At 51.3% G+C, this 20,608-nt stretch overlaps 1 long non-coding RNA gene across 1 annotated transcript in view; it reads right to left on the bottom strand.

The window, feature by feature from the left end:
• Window positions 1-360: 360 nt before the first annotated feature.
• Window positions 361-20,608, bottom strand: part of LOC139262387 (uncharacterized) — a 32,208-nt gene continuing 11,960 nt past the window's right edge. Inside the window, exon 3 of the long non-coding RNA XR_011592963.1 lies at window positions 361-449. This is a non-coding gene — a long non-coding RNA (uncharacterized lncRNA). The remainder of the gene's footprint in view (window positions 450-20,608) is intronic.

Below are 20,608 nucleotides of genomic sequence, written 5' to 3' on the forward strand. Positions count from 1 at the left end.
TCCATCTAGTCCGCGGATAGTGCGACAAGGCTTGCGGGAATCCGGCCCAAGAGCTCCAGGAGCTGTCGGCTGAGCTGGACGCTCTCCCTGGACCATCCCAACATGCCCAGTTGTGCGTCCGCCTGTCTGTCAGCAGACCAGCTTTGCCAACTCACCCTCCGAAGAGACGGCATACGGGATTTAACCCCAGTGGTGCTCTGTTGCACGGGATGAGTCCCAGGAGCCTCGGATGGATTAAAGCCCGAGAATGCTTGTTCCTTGGACAGAGCAAAAAGAGGTGTCAAGTGCACCAGCTGCCCCCCCCTCCCCCCACCACCACCCGGAATAGGTAGGCTCCTCTCATGGAAGTTCCTTGTCCTCGGCCTTACCCTCGTCCCCCTCCTCCAGCCCCATATTATGGACCGAGGTGGAGGCTTCCATTGGAGAATGTGGTGCATGGTACTCCTCATCTGGAAATAGAAAACAACAGACAAGTGGTGAGCAGCAGGGGAGGGGGCAGGGTGACATGAGTAAGGTCACATAGCACAGGCTCATTTGAAGGACCGCTGCTACTCCATTATATGTAGCCCACAGACACTGCATCACATTGCCCCAACCCTAGTCCAAAGACACTACATCACATTGCCCCAACACTAGTCCAGAGACACTACATCACATTACCCCAACCCTAGTCCAGAGACACTGCATCACATTACCCCAACCCTAGCCCAGAGACACTACATCACATTACCCAACCCTAGTCCAGAGACACGGCATCACATTACCCCAACCCGAGTCCAGAGACACGGCATCACATTGCCCCAACCCTAGTCCATAGACACGGCATCACATGACCCCAACCCTAGCCCAGAGACACGACATCACATTGCCCCAACCCTAGTCCAGAGACACAACATCACATTACCCCAACCCTAGTCCAGATACACGGCATCACATGACCCCAACCCTAGTCCAGAGACACGACATCACATTACCCAACCCTAGACCAGAGACACGACATCACATTACCCCAACCCTAGTCCAGAGACACTGCATCACATTACCCCAACCCGAGTCCAGAGACACTACATCACATTACCCCAACCCTAGTCCAGAGACACAACATCACATTACCCCAACCCTAGTCCAGAGACACGACATCACATTACCCAACCCTAGCCCAGAGACACTACATCACATTACCCCAACCCTAGTCCAGAGACACTGCATCACATTACCCCAACCCTAGTCCAGAGACACTACATCACATGACCCCAACCCTAGTCCAAAGACACTACATCACATTGCCCCAACACTAGTCCAGAGACACTACATCACATTACCCCAACCCTAGTCCAGAGACACTGCATCACATTACCCCAACCCGAGCCCAGAGACACTACATCACATTACCCCAACCCTAGTCCAGAGACACTGCATCACATTACCCCAACCCTAGCCCAGAGACACGACATCACATTACCCCAACCCTAGTCCAGAGACACTGCATCACATTACCCCAACCCTAGTCCAGAGACACGACATCACATTACTCCAACCCTAGTCCAGAGACACGACATCACATTACCCCAACCCTAGGCCAGAGACACTACATCACATCGCCCCAACCCCAGTCCAAAGACACGACATTACATTACCCCAACCCTAGTCCAAAGACACGACATCACATTAACCCAACCCTAGTCCAGAGACACGACATCACATTGCCCCAACCCTAGTCCAGAGACACTACATCACATTACCACAACCCTAGTCCAGAGACACTACATCACATTACCCCAACCCTAGTCCAGAGACACTGCATCACATTGCACCAACCCTCGTCCAGAGACACGACATCACATTGCCCCAACCCTAGCCCAGAGACACGACATCACTATTACCACAACCCTAGTCCAGAGACACTGCATTACATTACCCCAACCCTAGTCCAGAGACACTACATCACATTACCCCAACCCTAGCCCAGAGACACTACATCACATTGCCCCAACCCTAGCCCAGAGACACGACATCACTATTACCACAACCCTAGTCCAGAGACACTGCATCACATTGCCCCAACCCTAGTCCAGAGACACTACATCACATTGCCCCAACCCTAGCCCAGAGACACGACATCACTATTACCACAACCCGAGTCCAGAGACACAGCATTACATTACCCCAACCCTAGCCCAGAGACACTACATCACATTACCCCAACCCTAGTCCAGAGACACTGCATTACATTACCCCAACCCTAGTCCAGAGACACGACATCACATTGCCCCAACCCTAGTCCAGAGACACTGCACCACATTACCCCAACCCTAGTCCAGAGACACTACATCACATTACCCCAACCCTAGCCAAGAGACACGACATCACATTGCCCCAACCCTAGCCCAGAGACACTACATCACATAACCCCAACCCTAGCCCAGAGACACTGCATCACATTACCCCAACCCTAGTCCAGAGACACGACATCACATTACCTCAACCCTAGTCCAGAGACACTACATCACATTACCCCAACCCTAGCCCAGAGACACTACATCACATTACCCCAACCCTAGTCCAGAGACACTACATCACATTACCCCAACCCTAGTCCAGAGACACTACATCACATTACCCCAACCCTAGTCCAGAGACACGACATCACATTAGCTCAACCCTAGTCCAGAGGCACGATATCACATTACCCCAACCCTAGTCCAGAGACACGACATCACATTACCCCATCCTAGTCCAGAGACACGACATCACATTACCCCAACCCTAGTCCAGAGACACGACATCACATTGCCCCAACCCTAGTCCAGAGACACTACATCACATTAGCTCAACTCTAGTCCAGAGACACGACATCACATTACCCCAACCCTAGTCCAGAGACACGGCATCACATGACCCCAACCCTAGTCCAGAGACACGACATCACATTACCCAACCCTAGTCCAGAGACACGGCATCACATTACCCCAACCCTAGTCCAGAGACACGGCATCACATTGCCCCAACCCGAGTCCAGAGACACGGCATCACATGACCCAACCTTAATCCAGAGACACGACATCACATTGCCCCAACCCTAGTCCAGAGACACAACATCACAATACCCCAACCCTAGTCCAGAGACACGGCATCACATGACCCCAACCCTAGTCCAGAGACACGACATCACATTACCCAACCCTAGACCAGAGACACGACATCACATTACCCCAACCCTCGTCCAGAGACACGGCATGACATTACCCCAACCCTAGTCCAGAGACACTGCATCACATTACCACAACCCTAGTCCAGAGACACTACATCACATTACCCAACCCTAATCCAGAGACACGACATCACATTACCCCAACCCTAGCCCAGAGACACGGCATCACATTACCCAACCCTAGTCCAGAGACACTACATCACATTACCCAACCCTAGTCCAGAGACACTACATCACATTACCCCAACCCTAGCCCAGAGACACGACATCACATTACCCCAACCCTAGTCCAGAGACACTGCATCACATTGCCCCAACCCTAGTCCAGAGACACTACATCACATTACCACAACCCTAGTCCAGAGACACTACATCACATTACCCCAACCCTAGCCCAGAGACACTACATCACATTACCCCAACCCTAGTCCAGAGACACTACATCACATTACCCCAACCCTAGTCCAGAGACACTGCATCACATTGCACCAACCCTCGTCCAGAGACACGGCATCACATTACCCAACCCTAGTCCAGAGACACTACATCACATTACCCAACCCTAGTCCAGAGACACGACATTACATTACCCCAACCCTAGTCCAAAGACACGACATCACATTACCCCAACCCAAGTCCAGAGACACGACATCACATTGCCCCAACCCTAGTCCAGATACACTACATCACATTACCACAACCCGAGTCCAGAGACACTACATCACATTACCCCAACCCTAGCCCAGAGACACTACATCACATTACCCCAACCCTAGTCCAGAGACACTACATCACATTACCCCAACCCTAGTCCAGAGACACTGCATCACATTGCACCAACCCTCGTCCAGAGACACGACATCACATTGCCCCAACCCTAGCCCAGAGACACGACATCACATTACCCCAACCCTAGTCCAGAGACACTACATCACATTACCCCAACCCTAGTCCAGAGACACTACATCACATTACCCCAACCCTAGTCCAGAGACACGACATCACATTAGCTCAACCCTAGTCCAGAGGCACGATATCACATTACCCCAACCCTAGTCCAGAGACACGACATCACATTACCCCATCCTAGTCCAGAGACACGACATCACATTACCCCAACCCTAGTCCAGAGACACGACATCACATTGCCCCAACCCTAGTCCAGAGACACTACATCACATTAGCTCAACTCTAGTCCAGAGACACGACATCACATTACCCCAACCCTAGTCCAGAGACACGGCATCACATGACCCCAACCCTAGTCCAGAGACACGACATCACATTACCCAACCCTAGTCCAGAGACACGGCATCACATTACCCCAACCCTAGTCCAGAGACACGGCATCACATTGCCCCAACCCGAGTCCAGAGACACGGCATCACATGACCCAACCTTAATCCAGAGACACGACATCACATTGCCCCAACCCTAGTCCAGAGACACAACATCACAATACCCCAACCCTAGTCCAGAGACACGGCATCACATGACCCCAACCCTAGTCCAGAGACACGACATCACATTACCCAACCCTAGACCAGAGACACGACATCACATTACCCCAACCCTCGTCCAGAGACACGGCATGACATTACCCCAACCCTAGTCCAGAGACACTGCATCACATTACCACAACCCTAGTCCAGAGACACTACATCACATTACCCAACCCTAATCCAGAGACACGACATCACATTACCCCAACCCTAGCCCAGAGACACGGCATCACATTACCCAACCCTAGTCCAGAGACACTACATCACATTACCCAACCCTAGTCCAGAGACACTACATCACATTACCCCAACCCTAGCCCAGAGACACGACATCACATTACCCCAACCCTAGTCCAGAGACACTGCATCACATTGCCCCAACCCTAGTCCAGAGACACTACATCACATTACCACAACCCTAGTCCAGAGACACTACATCACATTACCCCAACCCTAGCCCAGAGACACTACATCACATTACCCCAACCCTAGTCCAGAGACACTACATCACATTACCCCAACCCTAGTCCAGAGACACTGCATCACATTGCACCAACCCTCGTCCAGAGACACGGCATCACATTACCCAACCCTAGTCCAGAGACACTACATCACATTACCCAACCCTAGTCCAGAGACACGACATTACATTACCCCAACCCTAGTCCAAAGACACGACATCACATTACCCCAACCCAAGTCCAGAGACACGACATCACATTGCCCCAACCCTAGTCCAGATACACTACATCACATTACCACAACCCGAGTCCAGAGACACTACATCACATTACCCCAACCCTAGCCCAGAGACACTACATCACATTACCCCAACCCTAGTCCAGAGACACTACATCACATTACCCCAACCCTAGTCCAGAGACACTGCATCACATTGCACCAACCCTCGTCCAGAGACACGACATCACATTGCCCCAACCCTAGCCCAGAGACACGACATCACTGTTACCACAACCCTAGTCCAGAGACACTGCATTACATTACCCCAACCCTAGTCCAGAGACACGACATCACATTACCCCAACCCTAGCCCAGAGACACTACATCACATTGCCCCAACCCTAGCCCAGAGACACGACATCACTATTACCACAACCCTAGTCCAGAGACACTGCATCACATTGCCCCAACCCTAGTCCAGAGACACTACATCACATTGCCCCAACCCTAGCCCAAAGACACGACATCACTATTACCACAACCCTAGTCCAGAGACACAGCATTACATTACCCCAACCCTAGCCCAGAGACACTACATCACATTACCCCAACCCTAGTCCAGAGACACTGCATTACATTACCCCAACCCTAGTCCAGAGACACGACATCACATTGCCCCAACCCTAGTCCAGAGACACTACATCACATTACCCCAACCCTAGTCCAGAGACACGACATCACATTACCTCAACCCTAGTCCAGAGACACTACATCACATTACCCCAACCCTAGTCCAGAGACACTGCATCACATTACCCCAACCCTAGCCCAGAGACACTACATCACATTACCCCAACCCTAGTCCAGAGACACTACATCACATTACCCCAACCCTAGTCCAGAGACACTACATCACATTACCCCAACCCTAGTCCAGAGACACGACATCACATTACCCCAACCCTAGTCCAGAGACACTACATCACATTACCCCAACCCTAGTCCAGAGGCACGATATCACATTACCCCAACCCTAGTCCAGAGACACTACATCACATTACCCCAACCCTAGTCCAGAGACACTACATCACATTACCCCAACCCTAGTCCAGAGACACTGCATCACATTACCCCAACCCTAGCCCAGAGACACTACATCACATTACCCCAACCCTAGTCCAGAGACACTACATCACATTACCCCAACCCTAGTCCAGAGACACTACATCACATTACCCCAACCCTAGTCCAGAGACACGACATCACATTACCCCAACCCTAGTCCAGAGACACTACATCACATTACCCCAACCCTAGTCCAGAGGCACGATATCACATTACCCCAACCCTAGTCCAGAGACACTACATCACATTACCCCAACCCTAGTCCAGAGACACTACATCACATTACCCCAACCCTAGTCCAGAGGCACGATATCACATTACCCCAACCCTAGTCCAGAGACACGACATCACATTACCCCATCCTAGTCCAGAGAAACGACATCACATTACCCCAACCCGAGTCCAAAGACTCGACATCACATTGCCCCAACCCTAGTCCAGAGACACTACATCACATTAGCTCAACTCTAGTCCAGAGACACGACATCACATTACCCCAACCCTAGTCCAGAGACACGGCATCACATGACCCCAACCCTAGTCCAGAGACACGACATCACATTACCCAACCCTAGTCCAGAGACACGACATCACATTACCCCAACCCTAGTCCAGAGACACGACATCACATTGCCCCAACCCTAGTCCAGAGACACTACATCACATTAGCTCAACTCTAGTCCAGAGACACGACATCACATTACCCCAACCCTAGTCCAGAGACACGGCATCACATGACCCCAACCCTAGTCCAGAGACACGACATCACATTACCCAACCCTAGTCCAGAGACACGGCATCACATTACCCCAACCCTAGTCCAGAGACACGGCATCACATTGCCCCAACCCGAGTCCAGAGACACGGCATCACATGACCCAACCTTAATCCAGAGACACGACATCACATTGCCCCAACCCTAGTCCAGAGACACAACATCACATTACCCCAACCCTAGTCCAGAGACACGGCATCACATGACCCCAACCCTAGTCCAGAGACACGACATCACATTACCCAACCCTAGACCAGAGACACGACATCACATTACCCCAACCCTCATCCAGAGACACGGCATCACATTACCCCAACCCTAGTCCAGAGACACTGCATCACATAACCCCAACCCTAGTCCAGAGACACGGCATCACATGACCCCAACCCTAGTCCAGAGACACGACATCACATTACCCAACCCTAGTCCAGAGACACGGCATCACATTACCCCAACCCTAGTCCAGAGACACGGCATCACATTGCCCCAACCCCAGTCCATAGACACGGCATCACATGACCCCAACCCTAGTCCAGAGACACTGCATCACATTACCCCAACCCTAGCCCAGAGACACAACATCACATTACCCCAACCCTAGCCCAGAGACACGACATCACATTACCCAACCCTAGTCCAGAGACACTACATCACATTACCCAACCCTAGTCCAGAGACACTACATCACATTACCCCAACCCTAGCCCAGAGACACGACATCACATTACCCCAACCCTAGTCCAGAGACACTGCATCACATTACCCGAACCCTAGTCCAGAGACACTACATCACATTACCCCAACCCTAGTCCAGAGACACAACATCACATTACCCCAACCCTAGTCCAGAGACACTACATCACATTACCCAACCCTAGCCCAGAGACACTACAACACATTACCCAACCCTAGTCCAGAGACACTGCATCACATTACCCCAACCCTAGTCCAGAGACACTACATCACATGACCCCAACCCTAGTCCAAAGACACTACATCACATTGCCCCAACACTAGTCCAGAGACACTACATCACATTACCCCAACCCTAGTCCAGAGACACTGCATCACATTACCCCAACCCTAGCCCAGAGACACTACATCACATTACCCAACCCTAGTCCAGAGACACGGCATCACATTACCCCAACCCGAGTCCAGAGACACGGCATCACATTGCCCCAACCCTAGTCCATAGACACGGCATCACATGACCCCAACCCTAGTCCAGAGACACGACATCACATTGCCCCAACCCTAGTCCAGAGACACAACATCACATTACCCCAACCCTAGTCCAGATACACGGCATCACATGACCCCAACCCTAGTCCAGAGACACGACATCACATTACCCAACCCTAGACCAGAGACACGACATCACATTACCCCAACCCTAGTCCAGAGACACTGCATCACATTACCCCAACCCGAGTCCAGAGACACTACATCACATTACCCCAACCCTAGTCCAGAGACACAAAATCACATTACCCCAACCCTAGTCCAGAGACACTACATCACATTACCCAACCCTAGCCCAGAGACACTACATCACATTACCCCAACCCTAGTCCAGAGACACTGCATCACATTACCCCAACCCTAGCCCAGAGACACGACATCACATTACCCCAACCCTAGTCCAGAGACACTGCATCACATTACCCCAACCCTAGTCCAGAGACACGACATCACATTACTCCAACCCTAGTCCAGAGACACGACATCACATTACCCCAACCCTAGGCCAGAGACACTACATCACATCGCCCCAACCCCAGTCCAAAGACACGACATTACATTACCCCAACCCTAGTCCAAAGACACGACATCACATTACCCCAACCCTAGTCCAGAGACACGACATCACATTGCCCCAACCCTAGTCCAGAGACACTACATCACATTACCACAACCCTAGTCCAGAGACACTACATCACGTTACCCCAACCCTAGTCCAGAGACACTGCATCACATTGCACCAACCCTCGTCCAGAGACACGACATCACATTGCCCCAACCCTAGCCCAGAGACACGACATCACTATTACCACAACCCTAGTCCAGAGACACTGCATTACATTACCCCAACCCTAGTCCAGAGACACTACATCACATTACCCCAACCCTAGCCCAGAGACACGACATCACATTGCCCCAACCCTAGTCCAGAGACACGACATCACTATTACCACAACCCTAGTCCAGAGACACTGCATCACATTGCCCCAACCCTAGTCCAGAGACACTACATCACATTGCCCCAACCCTAGCCCAGAGACACGACATCACTATTACCACAACCCGAGTCCAGAGACACAGCATTACATTACCCCAACCCTAGCCCAGAGACACTACATCACATTACCCCAACCCTAGTCCAGAGACACTGCATTACATTACCCCAACCCTAGTCCAGAGACACGACATCACATTGCCCCAACCCTAGTCCAGAGACACTGCACCACATTACCCCAACCCTAGTCCAGAGACACTACATCACATTACCCCAACCCTAGCCCAGAGACACGACATCACATTGCCCCAACCCTAGCCCAGAGACACTACATCACATAACCCCAACCCGAGCCCAGAGACACTACATCACATTACCCCAACCCTAGTCCAGAGACACGACATCACATTACCTCAACCCTAGTCCAGAGACACTACATCACATTACCCCAACCCTAGTCCAGAGACACTGCATCACATTACCCCAACCCTAGCCCAGAGACACTACATCACATTACCCCAACCCTAGTCCAGAGACACTACATCACATTACCCCAACCCTAGTCCAGAGACACTACATCACATTACCCCAACCCTAGTCCAGAGACACGACATCACATTAGCTCAACCCTAGTCCAGAGGCACGATATCACATTACCCCAACCCTAGTCCAGAGACACGACATCACATTACCCCATCCTAGTCCAGAGACACGACATCACATTACCCCAACCCTAGTCCAGAGACACGACATCACATTGCCCCAACCCTAGTCCAGAGACACTACATCACATTAGCTCAACTCTAGTCCAGAGACACGACATCACATTACCCCAACCCTAGTCCAGAGACACGGCATCACATGACCCCAACCCTAGTCCAGAGACACGACATCACATTACCCAACCCTAGTCCAGAGACACGGCATCACATTACCCCAACCCTAGTCCAGAGACACGGCATCACATTGCCCCAACCCGAGTCCAGAGACACGGCATCACATGACCCAACCTTAATCCAGAGACACGACATCACATTGCCCCAACCCTAGTCCAGAGACACAACATCACATTACCCCAACCCTAGTCCAGAGACACGGCATCACATGACCCCAACCCTAGTCCAGAGACACGACATCACATTACCCAACCCTAGACCAGAGACACGACATCACATTACCCCAACCCTCGTCCAGAGACACGGCATGACATTACCCCAACCCTAGTCCAGAGACACTGCATCACATTACCACAACCCTAGTCCAGAGACACTACATCACATTACCCAACCCTAATCCAGAGACACGACATCACATTACCCCAACCCTAGCCCAGAGACACGGCATCACATTACCCAACCCGAGTCCAGAGACACTACATCACATTACCCAACCCTAGTCCAGAGACACTACATCACATTACCCCAACCCTAGCCCAGAGACACGACATCACATTACCCCAACCCTAGTCCAGAGACACTGCATCACATTGCCCCAACCCTAGTCCAGAGACACTACATCACATTACCACAACCCTAGTCCAGAGACACTACATCACATTACCCCAACCCTAGCCCAGAGACACTACATCACATTACCCCAACCCTAGTCCAGAGACACTACATCACATTACCCCAACCCTAGTCCAGAGACACTGCATCACATTGCACCAACCCTCGTCCAGAGACACGGCATCACATTACCCAACCCTAGTCCAGAGACACTACATCACATTACCCAACCCTAGTCCAGAGACACGACATTACATTACCCCAACCCTAGTCCAAAGACACGACATCACATTACCCCAACCCTAGTCCAGAGACACGACATCACATTGCCCCAACCCTAGTCCAGATACACTACATCACATTACCACAACCCTAGTCCAGAGACACTACATCACATTACCCCAACCCTAGCCCAGAGACACTACATCACATTACCCCAACCCTAGTCCAGAGACACTACATCACATTACCCCAACCCTAGTCCAGAGACACTGCATCACATTGCATCAACCCTCGTCCAGAGACACGACATCACATTGCCCCAACCCGAGCCCAGAGACACGACATCACTGTTACCACAACCCTAGTCCAGAGACACTGCATTACATTACCCCAACCCTAGTCCAGAGACACTACATCACATTACCCCAACCCTAGCCCAGAGACACTACATCACATTGCCCCAACCCTAGCCCAGAGACACGACATCACTATTACCACAACCCTAGTCCAGAGACACTGCATCACATTGCCCCAACCCTAGTCCAGAGACACTACATCACATTGCCCCAACCCTAGCCCAGAGACACGACATCACTATTACCACAACCCTAGTCCAGAGACACAGCATTACATTACCCCAACCCTAGCCCAGAGACACTACATCACATTACCCCAACCCTAGTCCAGAGACACTGCATTACATTACCCCAACCCTAGTCCAGAGACACGACATCACATTGCCCCAACCCTAGTCCAGAGACACTGCACCACATTACCCCAACCCTAGTCCAGAGACACTACATCACATTACCCCAACCCTAGCCCAGAGACACGACATCACATTGCCCCAACCCTAGCCCAGAGACACTACATCACATAACCCCAACCCTAGCCCAGAGACACGCCATCACATTACCCCAACCCTAGTCCAGAGACACGACATCACATTACCTCAACCCTAGTCCAGAGACACTACATCACATTACCCCAACCCTAGTCCAGAGACACTGCATCACATTACCCCAACCCTAGCCCAGAGACACTACATCACATTACCCCAACCCTAGTCCAGAGACACTACATCACATTACCCCAACCCTAGTCCAGAGACACTACATCACATTACCCCAACCCTAGTCCAGAGACACGACATCACATTAGCTCAACCCTAGTCCAGAGGCACGATATCACATTACCCCAACCCTAGTCCAGAGACACGACATCACATTACCCCATCCTAGTCCAGAGAAACGACATCACATTACCCCAACCCTAGTCCAAAGACACGACATCACATTGCCCCAACCCTAGTCCAGAGACACTACATCACATTAGCTCAACTCTAGTCCAGAGACACGACATCACATTACCCCAACCCTAGTCCAGAGACACGGCATCACATGACCCCAACCCTAGTCCAGAGACACGACATCACATTACCCAACCCTAGTCCAGAGACACGACATCACATTACCCCAACCCTAGTCCAGAGACACGACATCACATTGCCCCAACCCTAGTCCAGAGACACTACATCACATTAGCTCAACTCTAGTCCAGAGACACGACATCACATTACCCCAACCCTAGTCCAGAGACACGGCATCACATGACCCCAACCCTAGTCCAGAGACACGACATCACATTACCCAACCCTAGTCCAGAGACACGGCATCACATTACCCCAACCCTAGTCCAGAGACACGGCATCACATTGCCCCAACCCGAGTCCAGAGACACGGCATCACATGACCCAACCTTAATCCAGAGACACGACATCACATTGCCCCAACCCTAGTCCAGAGACACAACATCACATTACCCCAACCCTAGTCCAGAGACACGGCATCACATGACCCCAACCCTAGTCCAGAGACACGACATCACATTACCCAACCCTAGACCAGAGACACGACATCACATTACCCCAACCCTCATCCAGAGACACGGCATCACATTACCCCAACCCTAGTCCAGAGACACTGCATCACATAACCCCAACCCTAGTCCAGAGACACGGCATCACATGACCACAACCCTAGTCCAGAGACACGACATCACATTACCCAACCCTAGTCCAGAGACACGGCATCACATTACCCCAACCCTAGTCCAGAGACACGGCATCACATTGCCCCAACCCCAGTCCATAGACACGGCATCACATGACCCCAACCCTAGTCCAGAGACACTGCATCACATTACCCCAACCCTAGCCCAGAGACACAACATCACATTACCCCAACCCTAGCCCAGAGACACGACATCACATTACCCAACCCTAATCCAGAGACACTACATCACATTACCCAACCCTAGTCCAGAGACACTACATCACATTACCCCAACCCTAGTCCAGAGACACGACATCACATTACCCCAACCCTAGTCCAGAGACACTGCATCACATTACCCGAACCCGAGTCCAGAGACACTACATCACATTACCCCAACCCTAGTCCAGAGACACAACATCACATTACCCCAACCCTAGTCCAGAGACACTACATCACATTACCCAACCCTAGCCCAGAGACACTACAACACATTACCCAACCCTAGTCCAGAGACACTGCATCACATTACCCCAACCCTAGTCCAGAGACACTACATCACATGACCCCAAACCTAGTCCAAAGACACTACATCACATTGCCCCAACACTAGTCCAGAGACACTACATCACATTACCCCAACCCTAGTCCAGAGACACTGCATCACATTACCCCAACCCTAGCCCAGAGACACTACATCACATTACCCAACCCTAGTCCAGAGACACGGCATCACATTACCCCAACCCGAGTCCAGAGACACGGCATCACATTGCCCCAACCCTAGTCCATAGACACGGCATCACATGACCCCAACCCTAGTCCAGAGACACGACATCACATTGCCCCAACCCTAGTCCAGAGACACAACATCACATTACCCCAACCCTAGTCCAGATACACGGCATCACATGACCCCAACCCTAGTCCAGAGACACGACATCACATTACCCAACCCTAGACCAGAGACACGACATCACATTACCCCAACCCTAGTCCAGAGACACTGCATCACATTACCCCAACCCGAGTCCAGAGACACTACATCACATTACCCCAACCCTAGTCCAGAGACACAACATCACATTACCCCAACCCTAGTCCAGAGACACTACATCACATTACCCAACCCTAGCCCAGAGACACTACATCACATTACCCCAACCCTAGTCCAGAGACACTGCATCACATTACCCCAACCCTAGTCCAGAGACACTACATCACATGACCCCAACCCTAGTCCAAAGACACTACATCACATTGCCCCAACACTAGTCCAGAGACACTACATCACATTACCCCAACCCTAGTCCAGAGACACTGCATCACATTACCCCAACCCGAGCCCAGAGACACTACATCACATTACCCCAACCCTAGTCCAGAGACACTGCATCACATTACCCCAACCCTAGCCCAGAGACACGACATCACATTACCCCAACCCTAGTCTAGAGACACTGCATCACATTACCCCAACCCTAGTCCAGAGACACGACATCACATTACTCCAACCCTAGTCCAGAGACACGACATCACATTACCCCAACCCTAGGCCAGAGACACTACATCACATCGCCCCAACCCCAGTCCAAAGACACGACATTACATTACCCCAACCCTAGTCCAAAGACACGACATCACATTACCCCAACCCTAGTCCAGAGACACGACATCACATTGCCCCAACCCTAGTCCAGAGACACTACATCACATTACCACAACCCTAGTCCAGAGACACTACATCACATTACCCCAACCCTAGTCCAGAGACACTGCATCACATTGCACCAACCCTCGTCCAGAGACACGACATCACATTGCCCCAACCCTAGCCCAGAGACACGACATCACTATTACCACAACCCTAGTCCAGAGACACTGCATTACATTACCCCAACCCTAGTCCAGAGACACTACATCACATTACCCCATCACTAGCCCAGAGACACTACATCACATTGCCCCAACCCTAGCCCAGAGACACGACATCACTATTACCACAACCCTAGTCCAGAGACACTGCATCACATTGCCCCAACCCTAGCCCAGAGACACTACATCACATTGCCCCAACCCTAGCCCAGAGACACGACATCACTATTACCACAACCCTAGTCCAGAGACACTACATCACATTACCCCATCACTAGCCCAGAGACACTACATCACATTGCCCCAACCCTAGCCCAGAGACACTACATCACATTACCCCAACCCTAGTCCAGAGACACTGCATTACATTACCCCAACCCTAGTCCAGAGACACGACATCACATTGCCCCAACCCTAGTCCAGAGACACTGCACGACATTACCCCAACCCTAGTCCAGAGACACTACATCACATTACCCCAACCCTAGCCCAGAGACACGACATCACATTGCCCCAACCCTAGCCCAGAGACACTACATCACATAACCCCAACCCTAGCCCAGAGACACTACATCACATTACCCCAACCCTAGTCCAGAGACACGACATCACATTACCTCAACCCTAGTCCAGAGACACTACATCACATTACCCCAACCCTAGTCCAGAGACACTGCATCACATTACCCCAACCCTAGCCCAGAGACACTACATCACATTACCCCAACCCTAGTCCAGAGACACTACATCACATTACCCCAACCCTAGTCCAGAGACACTACATCACATTACCCCAACCCTAGTCCAGAGACACGACATCACATTAGCTCAACCCTAGTCCAGAGGCACGATATCACATTACCCCAACCCTAGTCCAGAGACACGACATCACATTACCCCATCCTAGTCCAGAGACACGACATCACATTACCCCAACCCTAGTCCAGAGACACGACATCACATTGCCCCAACCCTAGTCCAGAGACACTACATCACATTAGCTCAACTCTAGTCCAGAGACACGACATCACATTACCCCAACCCTAGTCCAGAGACATGGCATCACATGACCCCAACCCTAGTCCAGAGACACGACATCACATTACCCAACCCTAGTCCAGAGACACGGCATCACATTACCCCAACCCTAGTCCAGAGACACGGCATCACATTGCCCCAACCCGAGTCCAGAGACACGGCATCACATGACCCAACCTTAATCCAGAGACACGACATCACATTGCCCCAACCCTAGTCCAGAGACACAACATCACATTACCCCAACCCTAGTCCAGAGACACGGCATCACATGACCCCAACCCTAGTCCAGAGACACGACATCACATTACCCAACCCTAGACCAGAGACACGACATCACATTACCCCAACCCTCGTCCAGAGACACGGCATGACATTACCCCAACCCTAGTCCAGAGACACTGCATCACATTACCACAACCCTAGTCCAGAGACACTACATCACATTACCCAACCCTAATCCAGAGACACGACATCACATTACCCCAACCCTAGCCCAGAGACACGGCATCACATTACCCAACCCTAGTCCAGAGACACTACATCACATTACCCAACCCTAGTCCAGAGACACTACATCACATTACCCCAACCCTAGCCCAGAGACACGACATCACATTACCCCAACCCTAGTCCAGAGACACTGCATCACATTGCCCCAACCCTCGTCCAGAGACACGGCATCACATTACCCAACCCTAGTCCAGAGACACTACATCACATTACCACAACCCTAGTCCAGAGACACTACATCACATTACCCCAACCCTAGCCCAGAGACACTACATCACATTACCCCAACCCTAGTCCAGAGACACTACATCACATTACCCCAACCCTAGTCCAGAGACACTGCATCACATTGCACCAACCCTCGTCCAGAGACACGGCATCACATTACCCAACCCTAGTCCAGAGACACTACATCACATTACCCCAACCCTAGTCCAGATACACTACATCACATTACCACAACCCTAGTCCAGAGACACTACATCACATTACCCCAACCCTAGTCCAGAGACACGACATCACATTGCCCCAACCCTAGTCCAGATACACTACATCACATTACCACAACCCTAGTCCAGAGACACTACATCACATTACCCCAACCCTAGCCCAGCGACACTACATCACATTACCCCAACCCTAGTCCAGAGACACTACATCACATTACCCCAACCCTAGTCCAGAGACACTGCATCACATTGCACCAACCCTCGTCCAGAGACACGACATCACATTGCCCCAACCCGAGCCCAGAGACACGACATCACTGTTACCACAACCCTAGTCCAGAGACACTGCATTACATTACCCCAACCCTAGTCCAGAGACACTACATCACATTACCCCAACCCTAGCCCAGAGACACTACATCACATTGCCCCAACCCTAGCCCAGAGACACGACATCACTATTACCACAACCCTAGTCCAGAGACACTGCATCACATTGCCCCAACCCGAGTCCAGAGACACGACATCACATTGCCCCAACCCTAGCCCAGAGACACGACATCACTATTACCACAACCCTAGTCCAGAGACACAGCATTACATTACCCCAACCCTAGCCCAGAGACACTACATCACATTACCCCAACCCTAGTCCAGAGACACTGCATTACATTACCCCAACCCTAGTCCAGAGACACGACATCACATTGCCCCAACCCTAGTCCAGAGACACTGCACCACATTACCCCAACCCTAGTCCAGAGACACTACATCACATTACCCCAACCCTAGCCCAGAGACACGACATCACATTGCCCCAACCCTAGCCCAGAGACACTACATCACATAACCCCAACCCTAGCCCAGAGACACTACATCACATTACCCCAACCCTAGTCCAGAGACACGACATCACATTACCTCAACCCTAGTCCAGAGACACTACATCACATTACCCCAACCCTAGTCCAGAGACACTGCATCACATTACCCCAACCCTAGCCCAGAGACACTACATCACATTACCCCAACCCTAGTCCAGAGACACTACATCACATTACCCCAACCCTAGTCCAGAGACACTACATCACATTACCCCAACCCTAGTCCAGAGACACGACATCACATTAGCTCAACCCTAGTCCAGAGGCACGATATCACATTACCCCAACCCTAGTCCAGAGACACGACATCACATTACCCCATCCTAGTCCAGAGAAACGACATCACATTACCCCAACCCTAGTCCAAAGACACGACATCACATTGCCCCAACCCTAGTCCAGAGACACTACATCACATTACCCCAACCCTAGTCCAGAGACACGGCATCACATGACCCCAACCCTAGTCCAGAGACACGACATCACATTACCCAACCCGAGTCCAGAGACACGACATCACATTACCCCAACCCTAGTCCAGAGACACGACATCACATGACCCCAACCCTAGTCCAGAGACACTGCATCACATTACCCCAACCCTAGTCCAGAGACACGACATCACATTGCCCCAACCCTAGTCCAGAGACACGACATCACATTAGCTCAACTCTAGTCCAGAGACACGACATCACATTACCCCAACCCTAGTCCAGAGACACGGCATCACATGACCCCAACCCTAGTCCAGAGACACGACATCACATTACCCAACCCTAGTCCAGAGACATGGCATCACATTACCCCAACCCTAGTCCAGAGACACGGCATCACATTGCCCCAACCCAAGTCCAGAGACACGGCATCACATGACCCAACCCTAGTCCAGAGACACTACATCACATTGCCCCAACCCTAGCCCAGAGACACGACTTCACATTACCCCAACCCTAGTCCAGAGACACTGCATCACATTGCCCCAACCCTAGTCCAGAGACACTACATCACATTACCACAACCCTAGTCCAGAGACACTACATCACATTACCCCAACCCTAGCCCAGAGACACTACATCACATTACCCCAACCCTAGTCCAGAGACACTACATCACATTACCCCAACCCTAGTCCAGAGACACTGCATCACATTGCACCAACCCTCGTCCAGAGACACGGCATCACATTACCCAACCCTAGTCCAGAGACACTACATCACATTACCCAACCCTAGTCCAGAGACACGACATTACATTACCCCAACCCTAGTCCAAAGACACGACATCACATTACCCCAACCCTAGTCCAGAGACACGACATCACATTGCCCCAACCCTAGTCCAGATACACTACATCACATTACCACAACCCTAGTCCAGAGACACTACATCACATTACCCCAACCCTAGCCCAGAGACACTACATCACATTACCCCAACCCTAGTCCAGAGACACTACATCACATTACCCCAACCCTAGTCCAGAGACACTGCATCACTTTGCACCAACCCTCGTCCAGAGACACGACATCACATTGCCCCAACCCTAGCCCAGAGACACGACCTCACTGTTACCACAACCCTAGTCCAGAGACACTGCATTACATTACCCCAACCCTAGTCCAGAGACACTACATCACATTACCCCAACCCTAGCCCAGAGACACTACATCACATTGCCCCAACCCTAGCCCAGAGACACGACATCACTATTACCACAACCCTAGCCCAGAGACACGGCATCACATTGCCCCAACCCTAGCCCAGAGACACTACATCACATTACCCCAACCCTAGCCCAGAGACACGACATCACATTGCCCCAACCCTAGCCCAGAGACACTACATCACATAACCCCAACCCTAGCCCAGAGACACTACATCACATTACCCCAACCCTAGTCCAGAGACACGACATCACATTACCTCAACCCTAGTCCAGAGACACTACATCACATTACCCCAACCCTAGTCCAGAGACACTGCATCACATTACCCCAACCCTAGCCCAGAGACACTACATCACATTACCCCAACCCTAGTCCAGAGACACTACATCACATTACCCCAACCCTAGTCCAGAGACACTACATCACATTACCCCAACCCTAGTCCAGAGACACGACATCACATTAGCTCAACCCTAGTCCAGAGGCACGATATCACATTACCCCAACCCTAGTCCAGAGACACGACATCACATTACCCCATCCTAGTCCAGAGACACGACATCACATTACCCCAACCCTAGTCCAAAGACACGACATCACATTGCCCCAACCCTAGTCCAGAGACACTACATCACATTAGCTCAACTCTAGTCCAGAGACACGACATCACATTACCCCAACCCTAGTCCAGAGACACGACATCACATTAGCTCAACTCTAGTCCAGAGACACGACATCACATTACCCCAACCCTAGTCCAGAGACACGGCATCACATGACCCCAACCCTAGTCCAGAGACACGACATCACATTACCCAACCCTAGTCCAGAGACACGGCATCACATTACCCCAACCCTAGTCCAG

Source organism: Pristiophorus japonicus, chromosome 4 (assembly GCF_044704955.1).
Source record: "Pristiophorus japonicus isolate sPriJap1 chromosome 4, sPriJap1.hap1, whole genome shotgun sequence".
Lineage (NCBI taxonomy): Eukaryota > Metazoa > Chordata > Chondrichthyes > Pristiophoridae > Pristiophorus > Pristiophorus japonicus.